Raw genomic sequence first — 12,999 nt, 5'->3', positions numbered from 1 at the left:
TGCACGGACCTTGAATGAACATCTTAACATTATTTACATAATCATTATTAGGCTCGGTATTATTGGTTGTCTAAAGAGGGCGTTTCATTGTGAGAATAATTCATTTCTCACAGATGTTCTCTCTGTTCATACAACTGGCAGTTATACCTACATTCTGGAAGAAACACTCTGTCAATGACGGAAGGAGTCTTCTTGCTCTCTTGAAAAAAAAAAAAAAAAAAAGGACTACTCTTCAAACTACTGTAAGGCCAGTTTTCTCTCTAATTAGCATCCTGGCTCTGGGGAGGCCTGTATTAGTAACAGTTTCAGAAGTTAATGAAGATGTTCTGGAAACAATTAAACCTTCCACGTGTAAAACAGGTACTGCTAATGGAAAAAAAAGGTCTTGTGGTATTCAAGTAGAGTATCCTTCTTTTTCACCAAATAGTGAAAGGTGTTCTTAGATGAATCAAAATCTAAATGTCTAAGGCTAAGACTGTGCTTTAATATTTCTGGAAAGGTTGGCAGATATTAATTACACATGTCTACAATTCAGTTAAGGCTTTTCATAGTCTTAGCATTCAAAGTGCAGGGCAATAAATGGCCAAGTGTAACAAAGGAAACACAGTAATAAGAAAGAGACATTAGATTCACTGTTTGCTTCGCAATGAGATGAAGCAGTCAAATAGAAAGAATTATTAAAAAAGAACCTCATAAAAGTGTGTGTATATATGTTTTCCCAGACTAGGAACACAGACTAGGACATCAAGGATAGTTTAGCTCAAATAGCACTGAAATCAATGCACCTGCTCCACTGACTTTGACATACCTTGATTTAGGCTTAAGAATGCCTGGGTCAGTTTCTCCTTCTGAGCCAGTGAAATTTAAAATTATTTTAAAGTTTTTTCAGTGCTACTTTTCTTTCCCAGAGGATTCTGTAAAGGCAATGATACATGTTAACACAAAGCAGTTACTGAGCAGGTACTGGAAATTATCCAGAATTTTGTTGCAAATAACATAGGGGTTAAGATTCCTTTGCATTAAAAAAAAAAAAAAAAAAAAAAAAAAAAAAGAAATTAAGCATTTTCTAAGTTATGCACGTCATATTATCAAAATAGTAATCAATTATTTCTGTAAGTAGAAACACAAGATTGTCTTGACTAGGTTGGTCAAAACTAAAAGTACTATCAATCTGAAATCAGATTATCTTCATAGAATTAAAGTTGCTTCATATTTGTTCTGCATATCTTTGCTAGCTTTTATTGGTTTAAAATCACTAATCTTTAAAAAAGACCAACCAAAAGAACAAAGCCCCCCAACTCTTCCCTAAATGACTGAATCACAACAAACGGAAAGTAGTAAATAGGAACAATGAAAGAAAAGTACACAGAGAGTTCTGTCAGAAATATAAACAGATATATTTCCTTCACAATATTTTTCTTATAAGGCATAACGCTATGTAAGCTTCTAGTGAAGGGTGTTTGCCTTTTTACAATTAGAAGTACAACTGAAATCTGGGAGAAATCAATGTGAAAATGAAATTAACATAGAACAATCTGTGTTAACTATTTCTAATCTAAACTATTGTCTGAAGTCTTTTGGTATAAGAGAAGTAATTTCTAAATTAATAACCAAATTTTCATTGCATTCTTAAAGTTCTAGGTTTTCATGGTGTTTTCTGGTTATTTAAAGGCATTCAGTTTACCAGTCTTTTTTTTTTTTTTTTTTTTCCTAGTTCCCATCATCCCAAGCAATCTGAATCTTGTTCTTTCCTGGATTTTGTTGATTTTTTTTTTTTCCTGTAACATGCACAGGAAATTCTCCATTAAATTTTAATTCACTGCCCATTGTGGACAGCATATGTAATGGAGCTTCTACTTAATGCTCAAGAACTGGGAATTTACTTTTGCAGAGTAGATTAAATTTCACTTTTTTTGTTGTCTAAATGTCTTTTCCTACTACAAAACATGCCAGGCAGCTTGTTCTGCAGTAGTGCTGTACTCATTGCAGCAGCAGATGGTAACAAGATCTCAAGGGTTAGGACTTGCTTCAGACTTTTGGTCTTGCTCTCCATGCTCTGATCTATCAACAAGTTGTGCAATTCAGCATTTAGAAGAGAAGCAATTCACAGAGTCACAACTTTCAGTGGATCAGATAGCACAATCCAGCCAACCTAAATCCTGCTAAATCAGACTTGACTTTCTGTTTCCTGTGAGATCACCCTGAATGCTTGATTTTATGAAAAGTAGCTATTTCATCAACCCCACATAAGAGAATGCAATGGAGAACTTTGTGTTGTCTATCTAATTTTGCTTTGCATATCCCATAGCTTGAGTGTGACACCGCAACATCTACCTCGCTAGGTATTCAAAATGCTGATTAGCCACAGGAGGGCGTGTGTAGGAATGAGTACAAAAATACCTCCTAGTTTTCAAGAATATTTTAGCTTCTATTTCAATTGGCACATAATGCACTATTTAAAGTAATAATGAACTTTTCAGTCACCTCCTGAACAAAGCCCTGTCTTTTTTTCTCAAAAGACCTCATAGTGGTTGAATTCAGCTAGAACAATGAAGCAACTGTATGGATGTAAAAAGGACTTCGTTGGTGTTAAATGGGAGATGAACTTCATGCACTTTTATAAGTTTCAATACTTGTGGGCCTCATACTTCCCTTTCATACAAAATGGTAAAATTTAAAGTAATTTTACTCTTTTAATCAAAAACCAGATAGTCTGTGTGTAGGGTCTTATGAACAGACTTACTACAATTTTATTTACTGATGTTTTGGTGTCATGAAAACATCATAATCTGTTTGGAGTTCTGAACTGTTATGCCTTTTCTCTCTTATTCCAATAAGGAAAAAAATGAGACCAAATACTCTGTCCTGGGTTGCAGTGTAGGATGTACACAAAGTATTTATTCTATCACCATCTTCATGAACTGTTGAAACCAGGTGGGCTAGTGTTTTCCCAAGCCCCCTGCTTCTTCTGCTAATGGCCTTTGGGGTATCTTCTGCTAATGACCTTTGGGGTGTCTTCTGCTAATGGCCCATTAACGCCTGGCCCATGAGTCACAGGTAACTCCTTCCAGGGGGTATCTCTGTTTAATGGGCCATCAAGGACCCACTTCACACTCCTCATCCTATTGTGAGATGCTCTGCCCAGGGGGAGGAGCCAAGCATTCTCACCTGGATATAAGCTGGTATGTGGGACAGTGCAAGCAGCATTTATCCACTGGATTCCCAGAGGAGCAGGGCTACCAGACCTTTCTACAGGATCACTGCTTCAGGAAGAGCACCTCACCTGGACTGCTTCCACCATCCTGCTCAGGTTGTATTCTGACTCTGTCAGTGATCCTTTGTGTTATTGCATTTATTTTATTTTACTTTTACCTTTTTACCTTTCTTCTTATTAAATTATATCTCTGACTTGGAGCCTCTCATTCATTTTGCTTTCAAACCACAACATACTCTCATTATAATTTTACGTCACTATAAATCAATCCTTTAACATCATCTCAAAATTGACATGTTTCAATTAAAAAATTAAACATCTGGTTTACAAAATTTTTAAATAATATGACTATTAAAGTTTTGAGTTTTTTAACCTAATGGAATGATAATTTTTTTAAAAAAATCTATACGCTTGACATTACTACAGGTTTTTGTTTTTTTTTTTTTTTTTTTTTTTTTTTTTTTTTTTTTTTTTTGTTTTGTTTTGTTTTGTTTTGTTTTGTTTTGTTTAAAATCCAAATAGAGATCTCATTCCAAAACCTGTGTATTTCTAGAGAAACCTTCCTCCTGGCTAAATGAAATCTGAAGTGCAAATATTTGCATCTAGTTTCTTCTACCTGTCCTTGGCATAAGTATCCTTCTGTACTGCTAGTTTACTCTATGTCCAAAGCAATTGCCACTCCAGGATTTTCAAGGACAAAGACTGATAAAGCAATTTTATTGTGACTATGAAAAAGATTACTGGCTTATAAATACAATTTCTGAAAAACTCTATCTTCATGGGTAGTCATTCCTCCTGTCCCTATTGGGTTTTGTAACCTAGCATTCTCAGCAAGAGCCTCTGACAAACATTGCTCTGGGTTTGGGCACTGTTGTCCTTTTGGGAGTAGGTCACCAACCTGACAGATACAAAGCAATTTAAAGTAAGACATTTTGTCCCAGTATGAAGTTCCATCATTTGTCAGGTATGGTGGCATGTTAGATAATCCTAATAATGCATGCTTCTCTTGAACGCTAAGAATTTTTGTGGGTGCTGAGAGTTCCCTGCTCTAAACAGAAGATAAGAACATTAAGAAGCCCAAGAAATTGTTCAGTATTTTGTAAGATCAGACTCTGGAAGTCAGTAGTTTTGAAGACATAACATGAAGATGGAAACTATGGAACTGCTGAAAATTCTAGTAACAGAGAGTGGTTTTCTTAATAATGAAGCTGCACACACAGTCCTGCCTCATCCTCCCTGTATCTCCAGAAATTCATTCATTGTGACTGTCACCAAAGCACTTACAATTCTCCCATAGTGCAAGAGAACATTATTACTTCAAGGCTGATCCTTTAGCTTCGCACAGGAGAAAGGAGAGAATTAGCCAGTTCAGTGTATCTCATTTCTGGCTTTGATTTGCTCATGAAAATAAGCAAATACAGACAACATAGACATACATACATACATACAACATAGACAGCAATCTCTGTTACCACAGCTATTCCAGAAAATCCTTTCTACCAGAACTAAATTATTTTTACAGATAAGCAGAGTTGTTTTGTTTTTCTTTTTTTTTTTTTTCCCTGTAAAATGCTGTCCTAGTTATCACAATATGTCAAAATTTTCAATTAGTAACACTTATGTGATATCAGTGGCATGTCCATCATGATTTACTTCAGTTAACCTGATACCACTCTTGACTAAAGCATCAGGAATGCTGCTGGTGGTAGAATAATGAGCTTGATGAACCAATACCTTAATCAAGTCTGCCAAATACAATTTTGCTATGAATAACCTGTTCCAGAGTTCACAATACTTTGGTACCCTATACTGCAAAACATAATTTCCACCCAATAAAGAAATTTCTGAATGAGTTACAGCATTCAAGCAGCTTATGCAATGAGAGAAATTAGCATTCTTGATATCTTTTAGAGAAGAACACTTTTCTCTTAAACTATTCCCTAATCCTACAAGAAAGCAGTTAAATCCTGATTACTAACCAATTACTCATACTTTTGACTATTTACATTGTTACTCAAAGCATATGTATACTTTGCTTCATCTTCCATTCTAAGAATGGATCAATGCCTTTCTAAAATCGGATTGTATGCACATTTGTTTATTTCTGTTCTTGCATATTCCTCTTGGAATTTCAGGCACCCTCTACAGCCACACACAGAGATTCTCATACAGTCCTCTCAGAATGCTGATCTATTGCAACAATCCATTTTACACCTCTAATGAAATAAAAGTATGGATTAAAGAAAAAAAAAAAAAAAAAGGGCGCCGATGCGCATGGGAGGAAAGGAAAGAAATAACAAAAGGTGCGCTTATCACTTGACTCTCAGCAGCTGCCAGCACGCAGGGACACGCTCCGCCACATGTAAGCCAGAAGCCGTCATATTAATTCATTCCTGATGCGGTAGCGGCGCTCGGAGTTGGGTTTCCACCGCTGCCGGAGCCCGAGGCGGGGGCCGGGCCGATGTGCGCCCTCCCCGCCCTTACCGCGCCGGGCGGGCTGGGGACCGCGGGGCCGGCGCTGCCCCCAGTGCCGCGGGCCGGGCTCGGTGTCACGGCGCTGCCCAGGTGCGGCGGCCCGGGGCGTCCCGCTGCGCGGGCGGGGACTGCACGGCGGCGCCGGCCGCTGGGCGGCGTGAGAGCGGGCTGGCCCCGCCTCCGCCCGCCCAGGCACAGACATGACACAGACACACGGGCGCTGCAGCCGTGGCTGAGCCAGCCCGGGGCAGCGCGGCGGCGGGCGCACGGCTCCCGGCACTCGCCGAGCGGCAGCGGCGGCTGTTCCCGGCTCCGCCTCGGCCCGCGGGACGGGCAGCTTGGTACCGGGCGCCGGAAGGAAGGAAGGAGAACGGGAACGGGAAGGGGGCAGCCTGGCGCTCAGAGTCGGAGGCTGTCTCCAGGCACGGGCACGGAGCGAATCCGGTCGGAGCGCGGCACCCAGCGGTCGCTAACGCCGGGCCGGCGGAGGGAGCCTTTCTGTGCTCTGCTCCGCGGTCCCCGTGACCTTCCCGGAGCTGATCGCCAGGGCGGGGCAGAACCTCCTTTTCCCGCGGAGAGTGTGCACCAGGCCCCGGGGAGAGGGCAGGAGGCTGGGCCGGAGTCCCCCGTCACCCCCGCATCCTCTTGGCCGCCGGCGGGGCCTGTGCGTCGTGCAGTTCGCCGCCGGGGAGAGGGGCGGGGGAAGGCGAGCGGGACGGACGGACGGACGGACGTGGCCGGGCTGCACCTCGGGACACCGTGGGGCGAGCAGGCCTCGGAGAGCTGAGCTGGGCGGCGGAGGAGGTGGCCACCTCGGCAGCGCATCCCGGCAAGAGTCGGGACCTCCCCACCGCCCTCCTCCTCCCACCGTTAGCAGCTCCTCATCCCTGGGAGAGTGGAGCTGTCGCTGCCGCCCCAACTGGGACCCGCTGGCTGACACCTCTGGAACGCTGGGCTGCGGGGACGGAGCTGGAGCTGCCCGCCTGGAGCGAAGGAGGGGGAAGGACCGCTTGCCTGCGGGAAGCGGCGGGCGCTGAGCGCCCATCCCGGCGGCCCGGGAGCCACCCGGGGAAGGTAAGTGCCTTCTCGTCGAGTCTCTGCTGCTTTGGGAAGCGAGGGGTGGGGGAGGGCAAGAAACAATCGGTGAGTGTCTCCCTTCCAGCAGCCCGGGGAGGGGGCACCGGAGTCCAGAAGGCCGGGCTGGCAGCTTCATCTGCTGGATTTTAATCTCCATCAGATCCGGAATTGAAGAGATGCTCAGGCGGAGGCGCGCGTGTGGCTTCCGCACGTCCGCCCGGTCGAGGGAGGTTGCTCCGGTCCGCTCGCTATCTCGGCGCCGCACGCCCTCTGCTCAAGCCGGGCTGCGCTCCCGCTGCGCGCTGGCCCCAGCCCCGCTGCGGCGTGTCCCGCCGAGTGCCGCTGCTTCGCCGCCGGGAGAGCCGGGGACGGCGGCCGCGGGTGGGACGGAGGGAGTTGAGCCGCGGGGCGTGAGCGCTCTGGTCGCTGGAACGGGGGCCCGGGGGTAGAGCTGGAGTTCGGCTGGGACGCTAAGCTGAGCCAGGGTGACTTTCTCATCACCCGCCGGCCTTCCCTGAGAGCCTCCAGCCCGGGAAGCGCTCCTTTGGGAAGGGTTCTGCTATTACCTCGTATCCGAGAACTGTGTCATTTAGATCATTAATCCCCTGCGCACCGGGGGATGGGGGGAAAATAGCAACGTGGCCCTGTGGAGATGACGTGAAGTTTGACAATGTTTTATGTAACACTTTTTGGAGAGATTCCTGGTTTTTCTGCTGTGCCCAGTTTAAGTAAGCAAGTAGTTTTTCTTCTTTGTAGAGCATCAGACAAGCGATCTTTATGTTTTCACCTGAGTACAGTGTCTTCTGCTTTGTTCAACTTAGAACAAGGGTACTGGTACCTAGTATATAAAGCTTACTTTTTCCCTACATGGATTTTTTAAAAAATAAATTAGCCAGCGGAGGCATTTGAACGGTTGTTAGAAGATTTTACCTTTTTCTGTATGTATTCTGTATGTATGTATTACTACAGGAAGCATTTTCACAGCACTGATTGTCATGCATGTATTCTGGAAAGTTGGGTGCCAGGTTGGAAATAAAAATAAATCAAATGTCTTTTAAACATTATTAGTTTATTTTTAGATAGTATCAGTGCTGGAAATGCTGGAAAGAGCAGAAAGCACCAGGCTAAACAAAGTGCTGTGTTAAAATCAGACCTGGCAATTGCTAGCAGGTCAGCATATTTCATTTAGTGATTTCTGTTGGATAGAGATTTAATTTTCCTTGTACAAAATATTTTTTTAACTTGTTCATAAACAGAAGCAGCGAGAAATTTGATAAATACGATGAAAGGTTGCTAGTTTCCATAAGAGAGTATGTCTTCTACCGGGGAAAAAATCCCTAGACAAAAATAAAAAGCTGGCCTCACACACAAAAAGACAGAGTAGTGATCTGTCACATCTCTTCAGACTCTCAATGCATAGAGATGCTGAGGGGACTGGTTTGGGTGGCCTTCTTCCCCTCATTCAGTGGTGAAAATGCACAGACTACTGTGATAATACCTATGATATATTCTCTTTTTCCTAGCCTTGTGGAGCTCTATCATGATACTGTAAGCTTAGAGAAGAAATCATATGTAGAAACTTGGGTGATGACTTAAGGGCAGGGGAGTCTTCTAACAAAATCATTTTGTTCACTGCTGCAAAGGAGATAGATTATCAGAGGTTAGTTTACTTATAGGAGTAGGACAAGCTAGCAAAAAAAAAATTACTGTCTTTGTTACCTTGAATGTCTTCACTGTGTTTCTGTTTTTTAAATGGAGAAATGTGAAACAGGTATCCCTGTACTTCTTGAAAACTGGCAATTGCTGGTAGGTATTTCAAGTTTGAAATGTGAAATTCTTACCACTTAGGCGTCCTGTGACGGCCCTTGGTCAGAATGGCTGCGAGTCATGTAAGAGCCACAGTAACTGCAGTCTCTGATGGATAACTGGATTGGTAGTTTGGTTAAAATTATTTTTTTAATGGTTTTTTTTTTGTCTTTTAATTGCCAACAGTAGTAGCTGGTGCCTTTTCTCCATCTTTTTGATGTTTAATTCTCATGAGTTTTGGTTTATGTTTTGTGTGGCATCTTTTGTTTTTGAAGTATATGCCCTCTTCTCAGTTGCTGGTAGGGAAGACATATCTTGGAGGTATTTAAATGGCAGTATGGAGCAAGATAATTTTTTTTTTGTCTAAAATATACATGACAATTTCTTTTCTTTGTTGTTTAGATAACGTGAGAAGACTGCAAGTTTTCTCAGGTCTGGACAAATATGCACTGGTTTTCTTTAAAGGAGCAAGGAAAATAGTATTACTTATATCTTGAATCCTCTGTGCCAGGTATTCAATCTGCAGAAATTCCAGAGTACAGTCCTCAGAAAGCCAAAGTGCAGAGCAGTGATGAATGACTGCATGCCTGTTGGAAACATTAAGATCTGTCAGAGGCTTGATCTGAAATTTCAGTAGGACTTTATTATTAGTAAAAGTAGTATTCCTTATGAATTTTTATTTTAGAAAACTGTAAAACTAGGCATCTACCAAGTGCGCTTAACTTGCTGAAGTGTTCTTAAAAACAATGATTTTGAACTTGTGAGACTACTTTCTGCTCAAATGTGTGGCTTTTATTTTTACCTGGGATAAACAATCAGTTGTTAATAGACCGTTACTGGAATACTCTCCTCTTTTATCCTTTCTGATTATTTTTATTTTTTTATAAGGCCATATAAGAGCAATCTTAAAGAACAAACACAGACACAAAACAAAAAAATCCAAGTGTTTTTTTTTTTTTTTTTCTGATGTTTATAAGGGCTTATAATTGATAAAATTTGTAATCTGACTACAAAGTCTTTGCACTGTATGCTAAACTCTCTCTACAGGCAAACTCCTATTGCTGTGGATAGGAGTGTTTGTCTAGATCCAGAACAGCAGTTTATTCTTTTAAATGTGTGTTTATCCTTATATCCTGTCTTGTATGAAAGCCTATGTTAATGAGCTCTTGCCAGCTTTGAAGACCTTTCATCATCTGTGTAAGAATAAATTAACAAAATGTCTATTTTAAGGATATGAGATTTCTGATGTACCTTCTTTTCCTGTAATATGTCTGTGCTGATTACATTAAGATTTATGTGAAAAGAGCACATAATGGCCAGTGCAACTTTGCAGTTGGTTATTCTTCATGAGTTTGCCTCCATTCTCTTCAGAGTTGGCTCTGTTGGTTATTTATCTAATGCTGCGGCTAAAAAACTTTCTCAAAAGTGGTTTTCTGTAAGGAAATATGCACAGCGTCCCTTGCAAGGAAACATGCACACATGTCCATTGCACTATTTTTGCTATGTTGTCTGGGTTTGGCTCTTCTTCCTTTTGGTAGTGAATGCTAGCTTAAAAAAAAAAAAAAAAAAAAACAACACCAAAAAACACAAACATTGTTCATTAATATTGACCTTAAAACCAGCCATTGTTCATTATCCCACACTGGGCGTAATTTAAGAGCTGAAGAGTCAGAGCTACCTCTAGGAAGATATTTTTTACTTTTTCTTTTTTTAATTTCCTTTTCATTGGATCACTATTTTTTCTCTTCCTTGTGATACACACACCTGAAGATAAAGGTTAAGAAATGAGGGTTGTACCTTGTAGGGATTAATTACTCTTTTGGTGTCACTTGGTTCAGTATTTGAAGGTCTGTCTTGTCTTTTCAGAGCTTGTTTAATGCATGGCTGTAGAAAGGGAGCAGCAGATAAGAAATTCTATTTTATTTGGAAGTTGGTGGCTCAAAAATCAAGGAGAAAATTGCTAGAAAGGATTATCCTGGCCTTGGCACTGACTTTGTAGAAATCTGCCAAGGCTGGAATCCTTGTTTAAGTGCCATCTGTGTCAGAATTAGAAGCAAACTGTAAAATAGTTCCATTACTCATTCTAATTTGTAGATCTGACCTGGTCTGATAATGTTTACAGTAGTATCCTTGTCACCTTCTTTCTCAGCTGTAACGACCATTTCCACAACAGCAGAGATAACTGGGTAGAATCTACACCTAAAATTTTCAAAAAGAAACCCAGCAATGTCCAGCCAGTACTACAACAAAAAGTCGCCTCTGATCATGTAACTGGCATGGTGGAAGAAGCTGGAAATCTCAGTTGATGTGGGCAGAATGCAGTCTTCATCTCTAAACCCCACGTAAGATAGGTATGCCTGAAAATAAAAAGAAATAGATTGGTTTTTTTAAGGCTGGAGTTCCCTCCTCATGCTTCTGGCTGCTTGACGAGTGAGTGCTAGAAGAGAGATTCCATTGCCACTCCACTCTTCTCCTGTGCATTTTTTGTATTGATGAATAATTTCCATTACATCATGTCTATACCAATTTTTTATCCTCAGGGCATACTTGCACATGATGACCAAGACTGTGTGTGCTGGCTGAGAGGCAGCTTGTCAAGGGTCACATCAAGGAAGAGTGGTTTGCTTTACTGTTTTCCCTGGAATCTCTGAAAATTACAGAAATCATAACAGTTTCTGATCAGCTGTTGTTTGGCCAAACTGCAAGTAGCAGTGGTTACACCAGAACCAGTGCTTTCTTAAATAAGGACAACTCCTGTATCAGTGTAAACCTACTTTAACTCACCTGCACTGAGAGTTACAAGAAAAGGTGTTCAGAAAAAAAAAAAAAATCATAATTATTTTAAGCAACCCTCTGCTTCCTCCACAATTTTTCTGCTGCTTAGAACTTCCAGGGAAGTTAAGTTGTTGAGGTACAATTCTCAAAAGTTCCTTTACAGTTTATCGCTGAATGAAATATTAGAGTGTCAACATTTCACTCCTACCCTTAGCTTTTAGATTTTCCCTGCTGATAGGCATTTGGCAGCTAAGACTTAGGACTAGGAGAAAACTAGAAATTGTTACTGAGAAATCTTCATTTAAATACAAAGAAGAATTAGCAGGATACAAGAGGAAGAGGAGGGAAAGGGCAGAGAAATGAAGGGAAGGAATTGTAGACTTTAATTTATTTATTGAAATATGAAACTGCTTACAGTTTCTAGATGGACTTGGAAATTAATTTAAGTTGTCAGTTTGGAGAAATGAGTGTTTCTCATCGTGGAATATAAAGTGTCACTGAATGGTGGAATGGAGTGAGCAAGAAGAATTGAGAACTATTTAAATGAGGTGACATTTTCAGTTGATATTTAGACTTCTCAATCCAGCTTCTTTTGGTGAGGTTTCATTGTCTTCCTCTTTCTGACTCCCCTGATGTGCCCCTGAACCTCAGTACTAAATTCTCTTAGTGATTTTTTCTCCCTTGTCTTCAGTTAATGCTGCTTCTAATTAGTACTGCAAATGCGGCTTTATGTTTAAAAATTACTGAACTTCAGTGTATGAATCTGCTTGATTGAATATTTTTCAGGCTGAAGGTGCTAGAAATATGACACTGGATAGAAATAAGAAATGAAACCCCATCATTTTAGCATTATTAGATACCAAATGTATGTTCTTTAAATCATATTCTTAAGAATACTAGCTTTCATTGTTTTGTTAACAGAAAGGATGTATGAGGTTTCCTGGTATTTTTATATAAAATGAACTGACATTCACCTTGAGACTCTTCAAGCAGCAGTTAAATTCTGTATTTCTGTAGTCTCATAGTTTCTCAATCCTAAGACTGGTTCTAGAGTGTGACTCAGATTTAAACCTGTAGGTTGTCATTCATGTAAGACAAATTTTCAAAGATAAAATATTGGCTGGTGTGCTTGGGGATCTTAAATGAGATAAAGATGTTTCCTACTGCTTTAAAAGGGTGCAATTGTCTGTATTTCTGGATTCTTCCATATTGAGTGTACCATACAATTAGATGCTGTTTTATCAAAGTAGAGAACTGGAGCATTGAAGAATGAGGTCTCTGTAAAGGTGACATTTTTTTGGAATATGTTATAACTTATGTCCTTGATCTTGGTCTTCCAGAACTCTTTAATCTCAACTGCTTGATCTCAATCTTCCAGAACTTTTTAATAGCAACTGCATTTTTGAGAAATCTGTTTATTTTCAGTGTCTATTCCAAGTAGTAGCAATAAGTAGGTGATGATGTCGTGAACAAGTTTTAGTACTGCATGTTGACATTAACTTCCATAAAGCAAAAATGATCAGTTTAATAAATGGTAGAAGCTTTTAGTTTGCAGTGTCTTCCTCATTGAGATTTGTGTTGTCAAAATGGGGATGCTAAAAATGAAGAAAGAATCAGTAAAAAAAATCAGTACTGATACTGAGTGCATTAGA

General features: G+C 40.9%; 1 protein-coding gene across 3 annotated transcripts in view; it reads left to right on the top strand.

The window, feature by feature from the left end:
* Nucleotides 1-6,462: 6,462 nt before the first annotated feature.
* Nucleotides 6,463-12,999, top strand: part of LARGE1 (LARGE xylosyl- and glucuronyltransferase 1) — a 306,219-nt gene continuing 299,682 nt past the window's right edge. For all 3 annotated transcript variants that reach the window (XM_083859500.1, XM_083859501.1, XM_083859498.1), the window contains exon 1: nt 6,463-6,763. The gene's annotated coding sequence lies outside the window, so the exon portion shown is untranslated. The remainder of the gene's footprint in view (nt 6,764-12,999) is intronic.

Source organism: Zosterops lateralis (genome assembly GCF_965231275.1).
Source record: "Zosterops lateralis genome assembly, chromosome: 4".
NCBI lineage: Eukaryota > Metazoa > Chordata > Aves > Passeriformes > Zosteropidae > Zosterops > Zosterops lateralis.
The sequence above is the reverse complement of the archived record's forward strand: the minus strand, read 5'-3'. Positions and strand labels throughout refer to the sequence as shown.